Source organism: Amblyraja radiata, chromosome 15 (genome assembly GCF_010909765.2).
Source record: "Amblyraja radiata isolate CabotCenter1 chromosome 15, sAmbRad1.1.pri, whole genome shotgun sequence".
NCBI classification, from domain to species: domain Eukaryota; kingdom Metazoa; phylum Chordata; class Chondrichthyes; order Rajiformes; family Rajidae; genus Amblyraja; species Amblyraja radiata.
The window spans coordinates 18095126-18119569 of record NC_045970.1 but is presented as its reverse complement, the minus strand read 5'-3'; the positions used below and the strand labels follow the sequence as shown (position 1 = coordinate 18119569).

General features: G+C 43.4%; 1 protein-coding gene across 2 annotated transcripts in view; it reads left to right on the top strand.

Annotated features, from left to right (window-relative positions):
• Window positions 1–8202: 8202 nt before the first annotated feature.
• ptpre (protein tyrosine phosphatase receptor type E) overlaps window positions 8203–24444 on the top strand; it is a 272140-nt gene continuing 255898 nt past the window's right edge. For both annotated transcript variants that reach the window (XM_033033691.1, XM_033033692.1), the window contains exon 1: window positions 8203–8337. The gene's annotated coding sequence lies outside the window, so the exon portion shown is untranslated. The remainder of the gene's footprint in view (window positions 8338–24444) is intronic.

Below are 24444 nucleotides of genomic sequence, written 5' to 3'. Positions count from 1 at the left end.
TGAAAAAAGTTAAAATGGATTGAAACACTTATCCACCTTTGGCCTGCCTTTATTTTGCAGTCTTGGATTTTAACCTGCTCTTTAACTCAGGTGAGAAAGGTTAACTGGATATTATCCCTCTTTAAAAGTGTGGATCAAATACATGGACATTATCTGCTGTGCACTTTGTCTGAAATAAAAATAAGTAAAAAGGTTTGGGCTTGGTGAAGGATTCTGTGCCATTAATGCTGATATTTCTTCTGCAATGTAATTTATCTTTTCCCTTACATGAATGAAAAAGGGGCATTTAAGGATAAGACCCTTCCTTGGGCATATAGATATAGTGCGTCTCCCACTCCTGATGCGATTTCAGCTGCAAACGTTGCTGAGATGTACTGCTGTGGTAAGGGCAAACAGGGGTTTTGTGTAATGGCGCTAATTTTCCCCAGATCCCATGCACTCTGATAGGGTCAGTGCAGGGATTCTTAGTTAAATAAGCGATTAGTACTCTAACACTCACCAACAGCAAGTAAAGATAAATTACAATTCAACTTCTCCAACTTTAGATAACTCGCTCATTCTTTTCATTTGTAACAGGACTGGCTTGCCATCGCTCTCTATTGTTTTCCTTTGTTTGTATATTCTGATCTGCTGGGATTGGCTTAGTAGGGAAACAATATTATACACACACTTCAGAATACTGGCAACATATTACACAGCGAAAGCATAGGATAAAACAGCGAAAACATAGCACTTTAACAACACATTATTTCACTCTATCAGAGAAAGGCAAATGAAAACCTGATGACCTTCCCCACTTTTGTTGCCACCTAGCCTAGCTTGTTTCACTCTTTGTCAGTTCTGATGAAGAGTCTCAGACCTAAAGGTTGACTGTTTCTCTTTGCAAATATGCTGCCTGATCTGCTAAGTGTCTCTTCCATTTTATGGTTTCATTTCAGATTTATATCATCTGCAACTTAAAAAAAATTGGGATTTACAAAACCATATTTTGAGTATAAAAGTGAGAGGTCATGTTGCAGTGATATCCAGTAACATTTTGGGTAGGCCACATTTAGAGTACTTTGTTCAGTTTTGGGCACCATGTTATAGGAAAGATGTTGTCAAGTGGAAAGGGTGCAGACAATATTTACAAGGATGTTGCCAGGACTCAAGTTCCTGAGCAATAGGGAGAGGCTGAACAGGCTTGGACTTTATTCCATGGGGTGCAGGAGGATGAGGGGTGATCTTATAGGGGTGTATAAAATCATGAGAGGAATAGATCGGGTAAACCCACCTGGTCTCTTGCCCAGAGTAGGGGGATCGGGAAGCAGAGGACATAGGTATAAGGTGAGGGGGAAAAGAGTTAATACAGGGCTGCCAACTCTCACGCTTTGAGCGTGAGACTCACGCCCTCAAGCAAACTCTCACGCCCTCACGCTGATCAGAAATTTCTCACGCTCAGTGGTGAGAAATGTTGTGATCAACGAAAATGTCAAAACTCGGATAAACTGCATGGTCCGCGGGTGTTGGAGAGCCGGGGCTGCGGGAGGGATGGGAGCAGAAGCAGCAGAACAGATGCGGGGAGCCAGGACTGGTGAGTGTTTGTGGCGCTGTGGAGTGTTTGCGGGGCTGACGCTGCAACTCCGGCCATGGAGCACTCCGGACAGTGCGAGTGTCCCGGGCCGCGGAGCCGTCGGAGGTGTTGCGCCACTGCCGCGAGAGTCTCTGTGCCAAAGGGACAGACTCTCAAAGGGAGGTGGAGAGAGAGAGAGAGGGGAAGGAGACAGGGAGACAGGGGGGAGAGAGAGGGGGGTGAGAGGAGAGAGAGGGGAGAGACAGAGGGGGCGTGAATGGAGAGAGAGAAGAGGGAGAGGGGGGGAGAGAGGTAGGGGAGAGAGAGGGGGAAGAGAGAGAGGGAAGAGAGAGAGGGGTGAGAGAGAGGGGGGAGAGAGAGGGAAGTGGAGAGAGAGGGAAGTGGAGAGAGAGGGAAGTGGAGAGAGTGAGAGGGGTGAGACAGGGGAGAGAGGAGAGAGAGGGGGAGGGGAGAGAGAGGGGGAGGGGAGAGAGAGGGGGAGGGGAGAGAGAGGGGGAGGGGAGAGAGAGAGGGGGAGAGGAGAGAGAGAGGGGGAGGGGAGAGAGAGGGGGGTTGAGAGGAGAGAGAGCGGAAGAGACGGGGAGAGAGAGAGGGGAGAGAGAGAGGGATGAGAGTGAGGTGGGAGGGAGAGAGAGAGGGGAGAGAAAGAGGAAGGGAGAGAGAGAGGAGAGAGAGGAGAGAGAGGAGAGAGAGAGGGGAAGAGAGAGAGGGGAAGAGAGGGAGAGGGGGGGAGAGAGGCAGGGCTGCCAACTCCCATGCATTGAGCGTGAGAATCACGCATTACACCAAATTCTCACGCTGATCACAAATTTCTCTCGCTCTGTTGTGAGAAATTCTGTGATCAACGAAAATTTCAAAACTCATATCAACTGCATGGGCCGCGGGTGTTGGAAGCAGAAGCAGCGGCGGGGACAGATGCGGACGGGGAGCGGGGCTGGAGAGTGTTTTCCGGGCTGGCGAGTCGCTCACTGCAGCTCCGGCCATGGAGCAGCCTCAGTGCAAGAGTCCCGGGCCATCGGTGGCGTCGAAACGTTGCGCCGCTGCCGTGAGAGTCTCTGTGCCAAATTCACCCAGGTGATCGGCATGGATCAGGCTGCGACTCGGTGCATCCTGGAGGACAACCAGTGGCTGCTGGAAGTAAGTACCAAGCACTGGGTAGATACGGTGGAAGATAGTGGACTTCAAATGGGGGTGGTTGGTGAAAGCATCCTGCTTGCCTGCTAGATTTTCACTTACTGTAACTGCAGGAAAAATGTTCCCGATGTTGGGGGCGTTCAGAACCAGGGGTCACAGTTTAAGAATAAAGGGGGGGCCAGTTAGGACTGAGATGAGAACAAACTTTCTTCACGCAGAGAGTTGTGAATCTGTGGAATTCTCTGCCACAGAAGGCAGTGCAGGCCAATTCACTGGATGTTTTCAAGAGAGAGTTACATTTAGTTCTTGGGGCTAACGACATCAAGGGATATGGGGAAAAAAACAGGAAAGGTACTGATTTTAGATGAATAGCCATGATCATATTGAATGGCAGTGCTGGCTCGAAGGGCCGATGGCCTATTCCTGCACCTATTTTCTATGTTTCTATGCTTGAGTATATGGCAATAAAACTAGATCACTTGATTTTGAAGCATTCATGCATGGTGGAGGTATAATGTAGTCATAGAGTGATACAGTGTGAAAGCAGGCCCTTCGGTGCAACTTGCCCACACCCGCCAACATGTCCCAGCTACGCCACCTGCATTTGGTCCATACCTCCAAACCTGTCCTATCCATGTATCAGTCTAACTTTTTCTTAAATGTTGGGATGGTCCCTGCCTCAACTACCTCCTCTGGCAGCTTGTTCCCTACACCCATCACCCTTTGTGTGGATAAAGTTACCCCTTAAAAAGTTACCTCTTAAAAATACTTCATACAAAAAACATTGAAATCATACTTCTACAGTGCACTAAAACATGATTTTAATACATCAAATTTAAAAAAGATCCTACCCTGGGAGGGGGGACACCCTTCTTCCACACCCTCTCCCCACTCGGTTGCTCCACTCCCTCACCGGGTACCCCCAAGGCCAGTGATCAGTGATCGCACAGCCTCCCCCCTTTCAAAAACGCTCCAATCCAATTTAAAGCATATATATTGCATTCAAGTGCAAGTTAAAAGACTCGCTACAGTATGCACCATATTGCACAATTTCAAGCTGAAAAATGCAAATGTTCCATACCAATGGGAGGGGGACATCCTCCCCCCCCCCCCCCCCCCCCCCCCCCCCCCCCGGTCGCTATACTCCCTCGGGCTTAGTCTCTCGCAATTTCTCACTCCCAACTCTCACCCAATGTTGGCAGCCCTGGTTAATAGGAACCTGAGGGGTAACTTCTTTACACAAAGGGTGCTGGGTGTATGGAACAAGCTGCCACAGGAGTTAGATGAGGCAGATACTATTGCACCATTTAGGAAACATTTAGACAGATACATGGATAAGATAGGTTTAGATGGACATGGGGCAAACGCAGGCAGGTGGGACTAATGTAGATGGGACATGTTGGCCAGTATGAGCAAGTCGGGCCGACAGGCCTGTTTCCACACTGTATTGCCCTATGACTATGACATAGCTCTTGCATTTATCAGTTCTGTAACAGTGACTGCATTTAGATTGTCAAATGTTTTTGGAATGCACAGACGTCATGCTGAGTAAATACTAGTCCTATTTTTTCTTTATCAGAGTTCAATTTGAACAAATGAAACATTTGTGACCTGTGATTATTTGCACATCATGAGTAACTTTGATCTCATCTGAGGTGTGCGGTGAACTTTGGGCATCAAGCTATAAGATGGGTGTGTCAGCAGATGGAAATCATAAATATTTCCGAAATGTCCACATGACTACATTGATTCCAGTAGCAACTATGAAGGAATATTCACTGAATGTTTTAAAATTCTATGTGAATAAATGCTGTTTCATGAAACAGTTTGACAGATCTAATGTTTCAACTAAACCCATACCCCACTGTGAGATCTAACTCCACTGAAAGTAAAGCTCTCAGGATCTGTGACTGGTTTGGATTCTAGGATGTTCTGAGCCACAATCAAATATATGAAAGCTCGCAAGTCATTTAATTCAATGCTTGAGGAATCATGTCGTTGAAAAAAAAGGGAAGCGCTATTAAAAAACACAATACCTATGCCAGCCCAGACCAACACATTAACTCAACAAAGCTGGAGGAAAAATCACAAAGGCATAATCATGAAGCTGTACGGCATTGGTGAGACCACACTTCTGTGTCCTGCTACTTTGAGACTTGCACTTTTCATCAGCCTCTCTTGTTCTACTCTCTATAAACCTAACTCTATAAAGTCATGATCTCCCGCCTATAAAATCATGCTGACTATCCCTAACCTGCCCCTGTCTATCCAAATGCATATATATCTTATCCCTCAGAATACTCTCCAGGTATCTGCCTACCATGGATGTTAGACTCACTGGTCCACAGTTCCCAAGCTTTCCCATGTAGCCATTCTTAAATAGAGGCACCACTATGGCCACCCTCCAGTCTTCCGGCACCTCACTTATAGAAACATAGAAAATAGGTGGAGTAGGCCATTCGGCCCTTCGAGCCTGCACCGCCATTCAATATGATCATGGCTGATCATTCAACTCAGTATCCTGCTCTCTCCATACCCCCTGATCCCTTTGGACACAAGGGCCACATCTAACTCCCTCTTAAATATAGCCAATGAACTGGCCTCAACTACATTCTGTGGAAGAGAATCCCAGAGATTCACCACTCTCTGTGTGAAAAATGTTTTTCTCATCTCAGTCCTAAAAGATTTCCCCTTTATCCTTAAACTGTGACCACTTGTTCTGGACTTCCCCAACATCGGGAACAAACTTCCTGCATCTAGCCTGTCCAACCCCTTAAGAATTTTGTACGTTTCTATAAGATCCCCCCTCAATCTTCTAAATTCTAGCGAATACAAGCCAAGTTTATCCACTTTCTTCATATGAAAATCCTGACATCCCAGGAATCAGTCTAGTGAACCTTCTCTGTACTCCCTCTATGGCAAGAATGCCTTTCCTCAGATTTGACAATGTCCTTCCCCACTTGTGTCTAATGATGATTCATATACAATACGATACGATAGAACTTTATTTATCCCAGGAGGGAAAGCCAGGGAATTGGGCAGGGTCCTGAATTAGTATTTCTCTTCTTTTTACCGAGGAGAAAGACATGAAGACTGGACAACTATGGTCAGTTAATTTCTTCCCTAGCCTCCCAGTGTCCTCGGTTATATCTGATTAGGCCCTGGAGATTTATTTACCTTCACACACCTAAGGATCTCCAGCATTCCCTTAACTTTTGTACCATCTGTCCTCAAGACATCTCTGTTAACTCTCCCAAGTTCCCCAGTCTGCATGTCTTTCTCCACAATGAAAACAGGAGAAATATTAATCCAGGATCTTGGCCATCTCCTGCAGCTCCACACAGAGATGACTGCTTTAGTTTCTGAAGGGCCCTATTTTCTCTCTAGTTACCCTTTAGAACAACAAACCGGTCTAAAGGGATTAAGCATCTTTTAACATGAATAAATTGTTTACACTGGAATTAATATATATCAGGCTATTCAATGAAGCCAGGGAAGAAATTACAGAGGTTCTTATAATTATTTTGTTGATCATCCCTGGCTACTGGTTCAGTGGCAGGGAATTGGACAGCAGCTAATGCTTTACCATTGTTCAGAACAGCACAAGGGATAAAGCAAATGGTTACAGCCTGGTCACTGTAACATTGGTCTTGGGCAAGTTATTGGATACAATTCTGACGGTCAGCACAATTCTGCATTTGAAAAAAAGCAGAGATTATTAAAAACACCTTGCATGGATGTTTACAGGAATGGTACGTTTGACTCATTTAAATTATTTTTTTAAAGGAGGTAACAAGGGAGATAGATGGGTGACCAAAAGTGTCGTTTGATGTAGTCTCGTGAGATTTTAGCAAGTCTTTTCAAAAGGGTTTACATGGTGAACAGGGGGGAAAAAAGTACAGATGCATGGGATCTTATGAGGAGTGACACATTGAAGCCTTAAATTTTTCTGCCAAGCCAAAACGTTGCCCATTCATTTACCCCAGAAATGCTAGCTGGCCTGCTGAATTACTCCAGCTTTTTGTGTCTATCTTTAGTTTAAACCAGCATCTGCTCCACTGCAAAATCTCCTCAAGCTGCCTACTTTGAAGAGATTCTGCTCCTCTCTCCGATGAGAATTCTGCAACATTCTCTCTCGCTGTTCCCCCTCTGTGATTCCTCCTGCTCTCTGATTGGCTCTACGGCCATGTTCTAACCCAGACTGCATATCTTTCATTCATTTGTTCTATAACTCTCTATATCACTGACTATATCTCTCATTTCCTTTCCCCTGACTCTCAGAAGATGGGTCTTGACCTGAAACGTCACCTATTTCTTCTCTCCAGAGATGCTGTCTGATACCAATGCAGTCCGTGTCTAAACCATGGGGGAAACTATGGACACTGCTAAAATGCAAATGTAGCATTTAGACAATTATTCGAAATTTAATCCGTACATAGCAGGAACATAGTACATAGCGATATAAAAGAGGATCACAGGAACAGGCCTTTCGGCCCACAATGTTCGTGCGCAATCAAGCAAACTTTATGGACTGTGGAGAAAGGAACTGCAGATGCTGGTTTGAACCGAAGATAGACACAAAAAGCTGGACTAACTCAGGCAGCATCTCTGGAGAGAAGGAATGGGCAACGGTTCGTGTCGAGACCCTTCTCATCCTATTAACCATATAACAACCATATAACAATTACAGCACGGAAACAGGCCATCTCAGCCCTACAAGTCCGTGCCGAACAATTATTTTCCCTTAGTCCCACCTGCCTGCACTCATACCATAACCCTCCATTCCCTTCTCATCCATATGCCTATCCAATTTATTTTTAAATGATACCAACGAACCTGCCTCCACCACTTCCACTGGAAGCTCATTCCACACCGCCACCACTCTCTGAGTAAAGAAGTTCCCCCTCATGTTACCCCTAAACTTCTGTCCCTTAATTCTGAAGTCATGTCCTCTTGTTTGAACCTTCCCTATTCTCAAAGGGAAAAGCTTGTCCACATCAACTCTGTCTATCCCTCTCATCGTTTTAAAGACCTCTATCAAGTCCCCCCTTAACCTTCTGCGCTCCAGAGAATAAAGACCTATTCTGACCCCATTCTTTTCACTTTCACCACATTCTGATCAACGAATCTCTAAATTGCATCTCTCACTTACATATATTGTGGACAGTTTACAATGGCCAATGAACCCTGCCAACAAGCACGTTGTGTATTTGAGGACGGGGGGTGACAGGTGACTGGAGCACCGGAGAAAATCTCCGCGTTTAGTGGGCGGTCGCGCAAACTTCACCCAGTCAGTCTCAGCACCGGAGGGCGGGATTGAACCCGTGTGGCAGGAACTGCGAGGGAACAGCTGCTTGCCAGCGTGCATTCTCTGATCCTCCGCGGCACTCTGGAGGAAGGAAGGAAGGAAGGGCTGGCCGGGAGGGAGGGAGTGCGCTGGTGCCGCTGCATGGCGCTGCGAGCAGTAATTCCCACTCTCCGCAGCAGGTGGCTATCTGTGAGCGCCGGGGCGAAGGTGTAAATGCGAACACACAGCGCGCTTGTTTACCAGCAGTTTGCTCAGGGAAGTGTGGATCTGCTGTTGAGATTCGCTGTCAGCCTCGCTGGAGAGAAGCACCCGCGTCCTATCGGTAAGTTTCCCCCCGATCCTGCTCGGATCCACCTTTTGAGGACAGATTACTCCGGATCTCCCTGCCCCCAGTGGTGGTCCAGTGACTGGGGAGATGTTGGTGGAGCAGCCGGGTCCAGCCCGGCGCGGTGTCAGTGATATCCAGGGCTAATCCTGGTTAATGAAGGTTATGAGAGTGGGGGCACCGGATTTAACCCGGGTCAGGTGCAGTGGCCCCGGCTCAGTGACAGGACAGTACCTAACCCAAGCGACCAACTCCAGCCTGCAAGGTTGAAGACCAGGGCTGGATGTAATTTAAATTTATTGCCGCTGGGTCGTAACCCTGACGTTGTGGAGTTAACCAATTAGTACTGACTGGACCGGGCACAATCGGGTTTACTTCCAGCATTGACTGGGGACACAGGGCCCGGTCTCCTGGGCTCAGTGGCTGCGCTGACCTGGTGTGTGTGTGTGTGTGTCTCTCTCTCTGACTCCAGGCGGTCCCGGCACTGTTCGTTGCAGTCACAACATGCAATTAAGTTTAGCTTTTCATTGTAATCCTATCACGGGACTCATTGATCAGAGGGGTCACGTTGAGACTTCGCACTTGTCCCGTGTCTCTAACAGGACTGTTGTGCTTGCCGAAAATAAAACAACACACACTTAAACGGCTGCAGATGCTGAAAATCTGAAATAAAATCAGAGGGCGCTGCAAACGCTCATGGGGTCGGGCAGCTTCTGCGGCCAGTTAATAATTCGTCGGAAAACCACACTGATTGTAGGCTTAGGGTGTTCGGGGTAGCTGGATGAGTCAGCCGGGGATAACGGGTGTAGTAGGCTGCATACGTCTCAGAGATGTCTAGATACACACAAACACACACATATATATAGAGGTGATATTTAATTCTGCGGCGCGGTGAATTACTTAGAGATGTGCTGGATGAATGTTGACACATTACAACGCAATGCGAATCTTTAATCTTTACATATGGGAGCGTGGAGAAACTAGAAACTACAGATGGTGGAATCTGGAGAAAACCCTCGAGTGCTGGAGGAAGTGAGCGGCCCAAGCAGCATCTGGGGAGGGAATGTGTAGGTTATGTTTCAGGTCGGGACTGTTGGAGTAAAAGCTGGACAGATGAGTGAGAACATGTTACCCGCAAAATAAGTTACTTGGTTCTTGCGTCTTGTCAGCCCTCCACTGCTACACGAATAGAAGTTAATTTGGCATATGTTTGAAAACATAGCAATTAATTTTGGCTTGGTACAGTTTTCCACATTGGTTCTCACCATTGGTACCTCGCACTTGGTGGCGTTTCCCGTGCATTACTCGGGACATAGACACATCTCGAATTTGTGGCGTGAATGCAGTTTTGACCTCGTTTCGTGACCTCGATGGGCTGCTGTGATTTATGCTGCATATTAGTAGATTAGATAAATAGGCCTACACCGTCTGTTCTATTAAGCATTAAATGGTGTATCTCCAAAAATAAACTAAAGAAGCCTGCTGGTGTATTTACAGCGATTAATCTATATTGTTGGTGCAGATCTGTCTGTCAGTTATACGAGTTTGCATTCATCTCTGTTAGTGTAGAAATGAACTGCAGATGCCGGTTTATACTGAAGATCGACACAAAGTGGAGTAACTCAGCCGATCAGTCAGCATCTCTGGAGAAAAAGGATGGGTGATGTTTGAACGTTTTAACTCTGATTTGAAGAAGGGTCATGACTGGAAACATCGCCTATTCCTTGTTCTCCTGTCTCACTGAGTTACTTCAGCACTTTGTGTCTATCTTTATTACCCGCTGTTAGGTTTGGTTTGATCCATATGTAATTCATCTGTTATATCGACATTCAACGTGGTCTTTTAGCTATAGAAACATTAATTAAGGAGCAAGATCCACAGCAAATATTAATGGGATACCGTGTTCTCAATATAAAAAGAGCAGAGAAGCTCAGCAGGTGAGGCAGCAACAACTGCTCACAGTTAAAGTCTCAGCTTCATGAACTTCCGTCACTTGTATTTGAGCTAGAAGAAATTGTCAGAGGATTATGCAGAGGTGAGTAGGAGTTGAATTCTATCATATCATGCACAAGCTCAATCCTTTGACTGGGGCTGATGCAATCTTGTCCAATATATAATTTTAGTGATCTACTGTTGTGAGTTTTATCAGCATAAACCCATAATTACAATTGTCCAGGGGCAACCTTCTGCAAATTTAGTCGTTGCTTCTTTCCGAATCCTTCTGGCTAGACAATCAAGGATCTGTTTGATTTGTTCACGGTGATCATTTTGGTGAAATGTTCACAATTTGTCTGATTTTCCCACTTGGATTTTGTCTTTTCGACTATGTCAGTATACGATGCTGTTAATTATTCCCTTTCTTCAGACCCTTTGCATTCATCTAGCTTTTTGTGTATTCATATTGTTCATCAGCCAGTCAATTAGTCTAAATGTTTCAAGCTGCTTGCAGTCTCTTGGTTGTGCATGGTTTCAGTTCTCTAGGGCCATGCAATTCCCTCTTATTTTATATTTCTCCAGTTATAACATTAAACACACTTTGGAGATTTTCCTGATTAGTGTAAGTACCTGGTTCCCTGACCTGTCACTCCCAGAGATAGTTTTTACATCACTTCTTTATGAATTAGTGTCACACCTGCCCTGCTCCATTTATATTGAGTGTCTCTCTTGATTGGTATTGGTAAAACGTGTGGTTACAGAGTTTGCAGACATCACATTTGCATGAAGAATTCACCTGTTAAAAAACGAATACCTGAGTTAAAATAATGAATGTTATAACACTGATTATAATTACATACTCAGTGGGTATCATTGAGGGTTGTAATGAGGATATGTATTACCAAGTGCATATTTAAAACCTTAGAGATATTTCTATCTGTGAAATGATTACTAGACAGGGCAAATGGAGGAATGCCAAAGAGGAAGTGAGGACACAATTTTGGATAACCTTTGACATGGCTGATCACACTGTTCTATAACAAAGCTTGTTTCATTTCATTTACCTACCTGATCTCCCGGTGGCTCAGCACTTCAACTCCCCCTCCCATTCCGAATCTGACCTTTCTGTCCTGGGTCTCCTCCATGGCCAGAGTGAGTCCCACCATAAATTGGAGGAGCAGCACCTCATATTTTGCTTGGGCAGTTTACACCCCAGCAGTATAAACATTGACTTTTCCAATTTCAGGTAGTCCCTGTTTTTTCCTCCCCTTCTCAGCTCTCCCTCAGCCCACTGTCTCTGCCTCATTCTTTCTTCTTCCCGCCCCCCCCCCCCCTCACATCAGTCTGAAGAAGGGTCTCGACCCGAAACATTGCCTATTTCCTTCGCTCCATAGATGCTGCCTCACCCGCTGAGTTTCTCCAGCATTTTTGTCTACCTTTGTTCATTTCAATGTGTTTACAGATATTGTCGGCACCGCATTTCAATGACAAGTTGACCTGTTAAAGATGAATACATGAGTTTAAATAATGAATTGAAAATGTGCCACTGCTGTTTCTCACCAGTGGGCTATCTGATCTATCATGCTTATCCTAAACAGATGTTGTAACTCCTGTTCACATCACCTTATGCTTGCTGGGCCTAATGGGATCCTTGGTTAAAATTCACATCCTCATTTAAAAATTCCTCTCTCCTATATTTCAATGCTTCACAACCTACAACTTTTATCATCCATTCACTTTTCACCTTGTGATAACACTCAGATGCCGCTCTGATCCCCATCACCAGCAGACAGGCCAGGAGGCCCAACCTCAGCACCCCTGAGCTAAGGCCACAGCCAAATAAGTAACAGCTAAGTCCAATTAGCTGATATTGGATTGGCCCACCTAAGTCTGGTCAGCCTACTCCTTATAAACCAGGAAGAGGAAAAGAAAGGGGAAGAGGGAGAAGGGAGAGAAAGGGGAAGAGGGAGAAGGGAGAGGAAGAAGGATAGAAAGAAAGGAGATAAAGTAAGAAGATAGAGGAAAGGAGAGAAAGTAAGGAGATAGAGGAAAGGAGAGAAAGTGGGGTGCTTCCCACTAGCTGGGTTCCCCTGTTGCAGGTCTGGATGAAAATTGAGTCACTTGGACAAACTCAAGACCACCAGCGCCAGTGTTTGGTGGACTAACCTCCGGGACAAAGCCGAGATTGCCAGTGCCTCATCTGAGGCCAAGTCAGAGTGGCCAGGGCAGGCCTGAGACCGCCAGTGTTTCATGCCTGCCCACAGACCATGAGGGATTGCACGCACATACAGAAGCAAAGACTGAGCCTCCAGGATAAGCCTGAGACTGCCACCATCTCCTCTCGAGGCAAGGGTGAACTGCAGGGACATGCCTGAGATCACCGTGCCTCCTCCTTGAAGCTCAAAGCTGGGCTGCAGGACAAGCCTGAGATTACCAGCATCTCCTCGTGAGGCAAGGAGGAACTGCAGGGGCAAGTCTGAGATCGCCGCGCTTCCTCTTCAAATCTAGTACTGAGCTGCCGGGATAATCTGTGAGATCACCAGAGTGTCATAGATACATAGAAAATAGTAGCAGGAGGAGGCCATTTTCCCCTTTGAGCCAGCACCACCATTCAATGTGATCCTGGCTGATTATCCACAATCAGTAACCCATGCCTGCCTTCACCACATATCCCTTGATTCAACTTGAGAGCTCTATCTAACTCTTTAAATGCATCCTGTGAATTGGCCTCCACTGCCTTCTGTAGCAGAGAATTCCACAAATTCACAACTCTCTGGGTGAAAAAGTTTTTTCTCATCTCAGTTTTAAATGGCCTCTCCTTATTCTTGGACTGCATCTAGCTTGTCCCGTCCTTTTATTATTTTATATGTTTCTATAAGAACTTCCCCTCATCCTTCTCAATTCCCGTGAATACAAGCCCAGTCTTTCCAATCTTTTCTCGTATGACAGTCTCGCCATCCCGCGGATTAACCTACCCTCCGCTGCCTCAAAAACAAGGATGTCCTTCCTCAAATTAGGAGAACAAAACTGCACACAATACTCCAGGTGTGGTCTCACCAGGACCCTGTACAACTGCAGAAGGACCTATACTCAAATCCTCTCGTTATGAAGGCCAACGTGCCATTCAATTCCAGAAGATTAGTCAAGCAGGATTTACCCTTCATAAATCCATGTGACTTGGACCAATCCTTTTACTGCTATCCAACTGAACCATTATTACTTCTTTAATAATTAACTCCAGCAACTTCCCCACCACCGATGACAGGCTAACTGGTCCATAATTCCCCATTTTTTGTCTCACTTTTTTCCTGAAAAGTGGGATGACATTAGCTACCCTCCAATCCACAGGAACTGATCCTGAATCTATAGACCATTGGAAAATGGTCACCAATGTGTCCACAATTTCTACAGCAACCCCCTTGAGTACCCTGGGATGCAGACCATCAGGTCCTGGGGATTTATCAGCCTTCAGTCTCATCAGTCTACTCAATACTATTACTCACCTAATGCAAATTTCTTTCAGTTCCTCTGTCTCCTTAGATCCTCTGTCCTCTAGTACATCTGGGAGATTGTTTGTGTCTTCCTTAGTGAAGACTGAACCAAAGTACCTGTTCAACTCTTCTGCCATTTCCTTGTTCCCCATAATAATTTCACCATTTTCTGCCATAGACAATAGACAATAGGTGCAGGAGTAGGCCATTCGGCCCTTCGAGCCAGCACCACCATTCAATGTGATCATGGCTGATCAGCCCCAATCATTACCCCGTTCCTGCCTTCTCCCCATATCCCCTGACTCCTCTATCTTTAAGAGCCCTATCTAGCTCTCTTTGGAAAGCATCCAGAGAACCGGCCTCCACCGCCCTCTGAGGCAGAGAATTCCAAAGACTCACAACTATCTGTGAGAAAAAGTGTTTCCTTGTCTCCGTTCTAAATGGCTTACCCCTTATTCTTAAACTGTGGCCCCTGGTTCTGGACTTTCCCAACATCGGGAACATGTTTTCTGCCTCTAGTGTGTCCAAACCCTTAACAATCTTATATGTTTCAATAAGATTCCCTCTCATCCTTCTAAACTCCAGAGTGTACAAAGCCAGATGCTCCATTCTCTCAGCATATGACAGTCCCGCCATCCCGGGAATTAACCTTGTAAACTTTCGCTGCACTCCCTCAATAGCATGAATGTCCTTCCTCAAATTAGGGGACCAAAACCTTCAAGCATGTAAAACCATTCTATGATTATTTTGGCTTTTTCTGTATACATAAATAATCCTTTATAAATCCATGTCATTATTGTTGTTCCTTTCAGTTCCAATTTACTATTTCTTTGGACTTGGTGACCGAGAAGCTAGCAGATTTTAAGGAGGTGGTTGAAGTATGACCTCTGCACAGTTTTCATCGCTGGCACAATTTGCAAATTTAGAAAATGCTTCAGGCAAGATATGGTGTGCTGCAGTGTGATTTAAACATCTGCCGCTGAACAAGAGAAACACATTTCAAAAGTTTGTTTGTGTGCAGATAACAGATTCATTTATCTGAAAATGTTAGATGACTGTGACAGAACACAGGGCGGTTTATTATACCCACCATAGTGCTTTTCCCATTAGATGGGTTGTACAGTATCCCATTACCCATTCGAAAGTGTTGCAGAAAGTGAGTGTGACAGGCCGCTCCTTAGAATGGATAAGCAAAAGACTTAATTGGCTTCCGAGATACAGAAGGGAATGACCAGAGCTCCCATTGTCAATTCTCATATGTAATGTGTGATCTGTAAATGAAACAAAGATTTAATTCATCACCAAGAAAAGACAACTAAGAGGAACCAGCTATGCATTACAGTAATGCACCTTACCAATCACATAAAGTTATTAGTCGAATGAAGGGTTTTTCAACAGAAGATTGTTAGGTTAAATGGTCACTGTAAATTGCCTTCATAAGTGATAGGAGCAGAATTGGGGCATTTGGTGGGAATGTGGGGTGAATAGGTTACAGGGAAAAGTAGAAAGTAATTGGGTTGCCCTATGACCAACATAGACTGGATGGAAATATGGAAAAACAGAGCAAAGAGACGTCACATGATTTCAGTTGCAATCCCCTATTTTTGCCTGACAGCGGATGTTCCTTTACTCACTTCATCAAGTAAATTCACTCAAAAAATGCCTAATGCAGTCGGGGTCTTCTCAGGGGATCAGAGAGTTAGTGGAAAATTGGTGTAGAAGCACGTTTTACACGTCTGGATCATTTGGGATGATGGGCCATTGGTGGGGAGATCCATTGGTGGAGAGGCTGGTGCAATTGGGAGCAGTGGCCAGTAGATCAGAGGTATAAAAGGTAAATGCAGGACTTAGCTCAGCGGAGTTCCAATGTAGTGAAGACTTAGTAGTCTCAAGATTGCAAATAATGATTGCCCTGGGATAACTTTGCCACTTTAATGGAGGAATTATCTAATTTGACACACAAATAACGCAGAACCATGTAATTCAAGAAAACACAATGCCCATAGGGAAGTGACCGGTGACTGAAAGCAATCTGAAAATAGACATAACATTTCACTCATTACCTGATACCAAGTACATTTTCATGTGACACTGAAAAATAACAGTACTTGCCGTTTAATTCTTAGGCCATTATGTTGGTGTGGGAAGAGTAACTTGCAGCCCTGTGATAAACTAGGCTGGGCTAGGTTGCCAGTGAGAAAACTATCAGCAGCAAAAGAAAAGTTACCAATGATGCTTGAAAAAAAACTTTGAACTTTAGAACATAAAAAATAAGTGTTGGCTATTCTGCCCCATGTTCCCTCAGTCATTTAGTGAGATCATAGCCACTTTCTTGTACCAACCATGTATCCTGTGGTATCTTTAATATCTAACATCTACTCATTTCTAAATCCTTGAAAAAGTTTACTGCAGGCTTTTTAAAACATTTTCTCATGATTAACATCTGCATAGAATTATGATTGCAATTAATAAATGTGACATTTATTGTCATTAATCGGACCTGTTGGAAATAACAATGGAAAGTGAGACTGCATCAGAAGTCGACAGTATCAGGGGTCACAGTTTAAGGCCATTTAGGACTCCGATATGGAAAAACGTTTTCACCCAGAGAGTTGTGACTCTGTGGAATTCTCTGCCACAGAAGGCAGTGGAGGCCAATTCATTGAATGTTTTCAAGAGAGAGTTAGATATAGCTCTTAGGGCTAACGAAATCGAGCAATATGGGGAGAAAGCAAGAACGGGATACTGATTTTGGATAATCAGCCCTGATCATATTGAATGGTGGTGCTGGCTCAAAGGGCTGAATGGCCTACTCCTGCACCTGTTTTCTATGTTTTTATGTATCAGGTCTAGGATATCTCAGTTGAAAACCCTGCCTCCAATTGTGCAATGCAGCTCAGTCCATCCTGAAGAATTTTCCATGCTGGCCTTTGGGCATACCAATTGTTAGCTCTTTACAAACAAAGCCTTTGTTTAATTTAGTTATCATTCTATAGCTGCTATTTCACTAATTTGCCTACCAGGTGTCTGCAGACGAAATGTTTGTTTTCCAGTTCTTCGATATACAAAAATGTAAAAAGATATTTCAATTGGTTTTGTGGCATGTTCTTAACCAAAATTGGAGACTGGAGATATGGGTTTTATATTTCAGTTTTCCACTGAGGAATATTGGACTCTCATAGAGTCATAGTCATAGAGTGATACAGTGTGGAAACAGGCCCATCGGCCCAACTTGCCCATACCGGCCACCATGTCCCAGTCCCACCTGCCTGCGCTTGGTCCATATTCCTCCAAACCTGTCCTATCCATGTACCTGTCTAACTGTTTCTTAAACGATGGGATAGTCCCAGCCTCAACTACCTCATCTGGCAGCTTGTTCCATACATCCACTACCTTTTGTGTGAAAAAGTTACCCCTCAGTTTCCTATTAAACCTTTTCCCCTTCACCGTGAACCTATGTCCTCTGGTCCTCGATTCCCCATACTCTGGGCAAGAGACTCTGTGCATCTACCCAATCTATTCCTCTCACAATATTATACACCTCTATAAGATCACCCCTCATCCTCCTGCACTCCAAGGAATAGAGACCCAGCCTACTCAACCTCTCCCTATAGCTCAGACCCTCTAGTCCTGGCAACATCCTCGTAAATATTCTCTGCACCCTTCCAAGCTTGACAATATATTTCCTATAACATGGTGCCCAGAACTGGACACAATATTCTAAATGCGGTCTCACCAACGTCTTATACAACTGCAACATGACCTTCCAACCTCTATACTCAATACTTTGACTGATGAATAGAGGGTGTGTCTAAGGACCTAGTGTCTCCAGGCAGAGCCTTATTTCAGGGCTGGGCAGATGGAAAACGAAAGTTTGAAAGTCCAAGGACACAGCAATTGTTAAACAGAGTGCCACAAACTTTGACTGAGTGCCACAAAGTTGTTTCTTTGTTTAACTCACTAACCCACCCCATTGCTGTGCAAAATTTGCATTGGGATTATAGTCTAATTTAACATATTGTTATTTGAGAAACATTTCTACTGTAAGAGATTTCCAATGTAAATTTATAATTTTTTTAGTTTTTATTTCTGGTTTAGTTCAGGACAAGGTTTTAAAAAAAAATCATTTCATTAAGATGCAAAATTGGGTAATTATAGTTCTCAAGAAATGCATCAACATTCCATCTACATAAATTGTAACTACAAGAGTATCAGTAGTTTTGTAATGATCGAATGATTCAGGCTTTCTTTTAATTACTTTGTCCATAGGGAAGCCTCATCTCTATGAAAACTTCATTTTTCTTCATTTAGTCACAATCCTTTTGTTTATCAACCCAGCCTTTTTCGTCACAGTCAAGCTACTGACTGGAACATCTCACAAACAAATAGGACTGGTTAGTGTTAAACCCCATTCTTATAGTAAAATGAATGAAAACATAAATTCTGCATGGCTGGTATTTACTGGCATGCAGTGTGATCGGTGAGAAACTGAGGTGCTATGTTGCTGTTAGGCCTACTAGGATGAGCTTTTATGGGGTATTTATCAATTAAAGTAAAAATAACAAATATCAAAAATATCTTTCTTTCATTAGTTATAGATTTGATCAGTGGGGTTTGAAAATTATTAATTGTAAACAATTTGACCAATCAATATTAATCCTTCAGCTACCAAAAGTTTTAAGAAACAGAAGCATTGCATACTCTACCTGTATGCAAATGCTAACTGTAACCATGGAAACATCCTTGGAATGCTTCGCCTTTAGTACTCTGGAATGTCACTGTAAATTGACTGTTCTTCCGCTAACATTGCCTAAATAGGCCTGATTTAAGGTTATATCCCAATAACTTGCTTACTATATGCAATGAGTTTCATTCAATCATCAGAGAGGAATGTATGACTTCAGAAGTGATGCAATAATTGCCTGGGGATATTCTGCAGTGTTGACATACTGGCACCAGGCAGTGAATTTGTCCAGAAGGGAGAAACTCAGTCAATGCCGTATTTTGTAATGCATCCCACAAAAACCTCCGGTTTAACAGCTCTGCCCAAGAAATTGCAAAGTTGTGGATGTTGCCCAGTTCATCACATGGACCAGAATCTCCACCTATGCCTCCTTCTATACTTCACATGCCTCGGGAACAAGCAGCCAACATAATCAGGGAGCTTTTCCACATGCAGTATATCATACAAAATGGCATACCTTATGAAGTTGAATGTAATTTTGGTCTTTTTTTGAAAGGTTTTAAAATTGAATCTGGCTGTGTACAATCCCTTTAATAGGCGAATAGGTGTTTGTGTGTGAAAAGGAGAAAAAAAGGTAATTTAGTGCATATCATTGTGCCTGACATGCACTAAATTACCTTTTTTCTCCTTTTCACACACAAACACCTATTCGCCTATTAAAGGGATTGCACACAGCCAGATTCGATTTTAAAACCTTTCAAAAAAAGAACAAAATGACATTCAACTTCATAAGGTATGCCATTTTGTATGATATACTGCATGTGGAAAAGCTCCCTGATTATGTTGGCTGCTTGTTCCCGAGGCATGTGAAGTATAGAAGGAGGCATAGGTGGAGATTCTGGTCCATGTGATGAACTGGGCAACATCCACAACTTTGCAATTTCTTGGGCAGAGCTGTAATGTAAGAAATGTAAATGTAAAAGGATGCCATTTTAATCAAATAAACGCCATCATTTATTGCATTTGCATGTCAGGCACAATGATATGCAAATGCAATAAATGATGGCATTTATTTGATTAAAATGGCATCCCTTTACATTTACATTTCTTCCTATTCATTGCTTTCCTGTCCATTTCTCCTCTTCTGAAAGCGTTCTCAGTTTAGTTTTAGAGGTACAGCATGGAAACAAGCCTTTCGGCCCATCGAGTCCACGCTGACCATTGATCACCCGCTTACACTAATTCTATATTAGGAACATTGGCGTTCAGTCCGCAAAGGTTCCCCTGAGCTCACCATTACCTGCTACTTTAATTCCCCATGGAGGAATCTGCCCACACTATTGTCTGCTCACCTTCTGACGATAGATTCTTGCCCAGGTGTCCTTGAAAATGGAGCACGCAATGATCATTTGAGGCCTTCCATGGATAATGGACCCCATGGAGGCTGGGATGCTTCCTGGAACTACCAAGAACAATGTTTTACCCTGTTTTTACTTTATTCAAATGTAAAATAAATTTATCTTTAAACAAAAATACAATCTCAAAAAGTCCTCAATAAAACTATCCCATCAAGCACTCAAAACGTCCAGTGAAACTACTTGTCAGTTTATAATCAGTGCATAAGTACATCCTTGAATATTATGTGGTGACACAATGGCATAAGGATTTGTTCTAAACCTTTCAATTAGATTGTAATTATGCAATTCTCCTTCAAGCAATGAAGTAATCTATTTGACCTGTGGTCAATTATATATAGTTCACTGAGATATTCTACATAGAGCAGAGTTCAGGACAGTTTCACAAGCAGAAGAACTGAAAAGCATGAAAGGGTGGTGCTTCAACTCTCCCAGAAAATTTCTTCTGAATTTTACTGGTAAGGGTTATTTTAATACTCGTATTAACCTATTGAAACAGTTTACCTGGTGTTAAAACAATGGCAATTTGAAGACTTCATCTGTTCTGTTGGTATACATTTGTAAAAGGAGAACCCAACTACAAATTCATGACATTAGAACTTTGAAGATGATATAGACAGCTGCTTGTCATTGTGTACTCTGATTTACGTGATTTTGGGTTGCTCTTACAATGGGTTTTCTCTGCAGCTGCTAAAACAGGCTGTATAGTGGCACAGTGGTTGAGTTGCTGCTTCAGAGCGCCAGAAACCCGGGTTCGATCCTGACTACGGGTGCCGTCTGTATGGAGTTCGTACATTCTCCCTGTGATGGTGTGGGTTTTCTCCGGGTGCCCCGGTTTCCTTCAGCACACCAAAGACGTACAGGTTTGTAGATTAATTGGCTTTGGTAAAAACCTTGTTCCCCATGTGTAAGATCGTGCTCGAATACAGGTTGATGATCACAGGTCGACGTGTACTTGATGGGCTGAAGGACCGATTTCCATGTTGTACCTCTGAAGTCTAAAGCCTAACGTCTTTGTGCAAAACATAAAAGTAACTAAAAGGGAGGGGGAAGTTCATGTGCTGATTGGCTTTTATGCCGTCAGACCAAATCTGTAACTAATTAAAGAAAGATCAACATTTAATTGCTGACTTATCTTCTCAAAAAGGAAAAGTCAAGACTTTCCAAAGGTTATAAATAAGCTGGGCACTAAAAATAATTGTGTCTCTTTGATAAAGCTAGTTTGTATCCTACATACATGTCGATGAAATGATAGAGAACCAAACAATGCTGGAAATATTCAGCAGCTCGGGTAACATTGATGGAAAGAGAAATCAAGATAGTACTTCAGGCCCATGACCTTTATCGGTACTGAGAGAGTTTAGAATTTTATTTTCTGAAAAGGGATTGACGAGAACAAAGGACATGTCTCTTATAGGGTAGAGAGCAAGAGAGAGTGAATGACACTGGCAGCATGGTGGCGCAGCGGTAGAGTTGTTGAGGCAGGTTCGATCCCGACTACAGATTCTGTCAGTACGGAGTTTGTACGTTCTCCCTGTGACCCCGTGGGTCTTCTCCGAAAGCTTCGGTTTCCTCCCACACTCCAAAGACGAACAGGTTTGTAGATTAATTGGCTTGGTATACATGTAATTAGTGTGTGTAGGGTAAAGTTAATAGGCAAGGATTGCTGGTCAGTGTCGACTCGGTGGACTGAAGGGCCTATTTCCACGTTGTATCTCTAAAACTAAACTAAAGTGGCTTTGGTGCTGGCAGAGAGAGGGTGATGAAGACCTGTTGCAGCTGATCTATCTGGAGGAAATTCCAGTAGGAGGTGATTGAGAACAGAGAAAGAAAGAGAATAAAAGGATTAAAAAAGCCCCATAAAAATACACATTATAGAAGCAAAACATTAGAGTCTGTTGAGAAAGACACAAATTTAACACTTCAGTTTGACGTCCTTGCATCAGAACTCACGGTCAGTACAGTTTGGAAAGGTTGGTTATTGGAAATTGTTGAACTCATTGTCAGAACCTGATGATTTTAATGTGCCATTTTGAGAAACACTGTTACTCAACCTTATATTGCACGTAAAAAATGTGGAGATAAGAAATCCCTCCCTGTTTATTTCCATTGCATATTGACAAATTACTTGGCTACTTATGGACCTTATTGCCTTTGGACAGCTCCGGAGTAAGGGATCTAATTGTACACCCTCCCACAGACTAATAATTGAGGTGCCTGCCCTATGTGGCTTATCGAGCATTATGAGATAAAAAAATACAGTAAATGCTGATGTTGAAAGGGAACAAAAAAAAAATCAGCTAAATATTGTTAGTTCCAGCGATTCTGGTGCAGCTTTTAGTGAAACCAATGAATGTTTGAAAATGATCTTTGGGCTTTCTGTTGTTTTCTGTCTCTTGGTGAAATGATCAAGATACTATGTATGGGCAGTACAATCAATGTGCCTGTGTGTGAAGTGGTACCAACAATATACTGAAGAAGGGTCACGATCCGTAAGGGCACCCATTCCTACTCTCCAAAGATGCTGCCTGTCCCACTGAGTTACTCCAGCTTTTTGTGCCTATCTACAGTTTAAACCAGCACTGCAGTTCCTTCCGACACAATATACTTTTAAGGGAGGGTCTGATAGAGTTGAATGAAATATGAGGCACAAAGCTTGTGTTTGCACAACTGTTTTATGTTGCGATTGCATTTAAATGAAGTCCTATTGGATACATTCTCTGTGTTTGGAGGGTCTGTGAAAATTGCTTCTGTGTCTTTCCTGCACACGGAGTGATAATGCACAGAGGTCTCATGAACCCTAAAGTGCCCAATATATATCTGGAGACTGCTTCATTGAAATTATTCCTACATGCATTGTTGGTTCATACTAAATATTTATTGAGCCCTGGACACAGGCAGTTAAATGCACCTTCACCCGTCAGAAAAATGTTTGGCTGAGTTTTTAATATCATTGCAAACATCACTGGATGCACATTAAACACATTCAGAACTTAAACTTTTACATTGCTCATAAATTTGAGAACACAGCACAGCATTTATCTTAAGGTTCTGTCATTGACATGTGCTTTTATCTATCTAGCATCACACACAGTGCATAATAGGATATTCTTTTACGAAATGTAGCCTTATGTAACCAGATAATCCTATGGGATAAAGAGATAACAGTGATGTTTCTTCTGTATTCTGTGTGTGTGCTCATTGCAGCTGTATATCCAAGGGGCTTAAGATAGGAGCAAACATTTGATCTTGCACATTCAGCCTTTGCAAAGATGTTTTGCTGTACAAACTTTTTCCTTGGAAATTGTGGTGCTTCTTTCCGCTCGTTGCGTTGTGAAGAGAAATAGGAACTTTCCTTTTGATCCATCTTCTAAAAAGCAAAAAGCAATGGACTGTATTTGCACATCAATGATGATTTAAAGCCAGTCACCATTCATTGTGCCTACAGCAACCATCAGACTGTGATATTTCTAATAGCAGTGTTTTATCGGGATGCATCGCAGCTTGGTTTGGGAACAGCTCCACCCAAGACCGCAAGAAATTGCAGCAAATTGTGGACGCAGCCCAGACCATCAGCGGTGGAGGCCAGTTCTCTGGATACTTTAAAGAGAGAGCTGGATAGGGCTCTTAAAGATAGCTGAGTCAGGGGATATGGGGAGAAGGCAGGAACGGGGTACTGATTGGGGATGATCACCCATGATCACATTGAATGGTGGTGCTGGTTTGAAGGGCCGAATGGCCTACTCCTGCACCTACTGTCTATTGTCACACAACCCAACCTCCCTTCGATTGACTCCATTTACACCTCACGCTGCCTGGGCAAGGCCAGCAGCATAATCAAGGACGAGTCGTATCCCGGCCACTCCCCTCTCCCATCAGGTAAAAGTTATAGAATTGTGAAAACGCACATCTCCAGATTCAGGGACAGTTTCTTTCTAGCAGTTATCAGGCAACTGAATCATCCTACTGCAACCAGAGAGCAGTCCTGAACTACTATCTACCTCTTTGGTGACCCTCGGACTATCCTTGTTCGGACTTTGCTGGCTTTACCTTGCGCTAAATGTTATTCCCTTATCATGCTTCTGTATACTGTAAATGGCTCAATTGTAATCATGTATTGTCTTTCTGCCGATTGGATAGCACGCAACAAAAGCTTTTCACAGTACCTTAGTACAGGTGACCATAAACTAAACTGAACAGTAACTATAGTCTGATGCAGCACATTTTGGAGGGTGACTGGAACCAAGTGGATTAAGACAACTTTATAGAGTGCCTGAACTAATGTGCAATGAATGATGGAGAAACAGGAGTAGGAGGAAGGGGAAACAAACTACTTCGAAAATCTGGAGACACAATAGATCGCAGATGCTAGAATCTTCAGACTCTTTCAGAAAGGGAGAACACCAATGTTTGGTTTGTATGTTAATTAGCTTATGTAAATTGTCCCTGGTGTGTACATAAATCACTGGTCGGCATGGACTTGGTGGGCCGAAAGGCCTGTTTCCACACTATATCTCTAAACTAAACTAACCCAGATCCATGTTGTACATTTGTTTCCTGTGTGCTATTTCATGCCCTG